The sequence below is a fragment of the Haplochromis burtoni genome, unplaced genomic scaffold, assembly GCF_018398535.1.
Source record: "Haplochromis burtoni strain Fernald_Lab_line unplaced genomic scaffold, NCSU_Asbu1 Contig_1593, whole genome shotgun sequence".
Classification (NCBI taxonomy): Eukaryota; Metazoa; Chordata; class Actinopteri; order Cichliformes; family Cichlidae; genus Haplochromis; species Haplochromis burtoni.
In genome coordinates, this window is record NW_024583954.1 from 2,691 (window position 1) to 3,628 (window position 938).

Genomic DNA, 938 nt, shown 5'->3' on the forward strand with positions numbered 1-938 from the left:
TCTCAGCACCATGTTTGTCCTCAGAGATCACATCCTTTTCCTGAAGCTCGTCTACAACAGCTGCTGCCTCACTCGCTCTGCCAGTCAGAGCTGTCCAATGGCAAACCACGAAATCCTGAGCGGAGGAAGTTGGTGAAAATTTAAAAAGAAAAAAAGTCTAGTATTCAGATCATCACTGTTGAATACTAGACAGTGATGATCTATATTAGGATTATAGTTGTGAGAAAAGAAGTAAATCCTTTTTTCAGTTCTAAGGTTTTACTTATCAGAATATAATAAATATCACTTTGTCCTTATCAGGTTGTAAAAGATCAACTCACTCATTTTTTAATGAAAATGATGGCAAAACGCTGAAAAACTAAATAGACTTTAATGCTTCCATTAATACAGAGGCTAAATAGCAGCCTGGTGCTGCAAACTAAACAAAGCTACGAAGCTGCTCTCTTTTCTTTTACAAGAAATCACCACAGCTGACAGATTTCCAGGGAAGAAAGTAGTAATAATTTTAAAGAAACAAGTGTTGATGCCCAACAGCCTGGTGAGAATTATTATTCACAAAAAGAAAACATTCAAGGACGGCTTCCAGTGTTCACACGAGTCACCATCCCAGTAAATGTCAGACCGTGCAATGCTCAGGGAAGCTACACAAACCCCAAAAGACCCTAAAGGCCTCAATTAGCATGTTATATGTTGAAGAAAGTCTCTTCACATGTTCTCTTCTCATTTTGCAGCCACAGGAACTAAACACTCCGCAGTCATTGAGTTGAACTTCTTGGTATACCAAAGTTTTCAAGAGAAAAATGCAAGAGCATCTGCTGACAGATAAAGCTTGGCTGAAATTAAATCATGCAGCAGGACAATGATCCCAAGCACAGGAGAATGGAGCAGTCAAAGTACAGACCTCAACCGGAAGGAAATGCTTTTTCAGACAGCTGTGT

At 39.3% G+C, this 938-nt stretch overlaps 1 protein-coding gene across 1 annotated transcript in view; it reads right to left on the reverse strand.

The window, feature by feature from the left end:
• The window catches only part of LOC106632743 (NACHT, LRR and PYD domains-containing protein 1b allele 5), a gene marked incomplete at both ends in the record, with an annotated part of 3,991 nt that continues 3,053 nt past the window's right edge, over nt 1-938 (reverse strand). The window contains 1 exon segment of the mRNA XM_014331261.2: nt 1-115.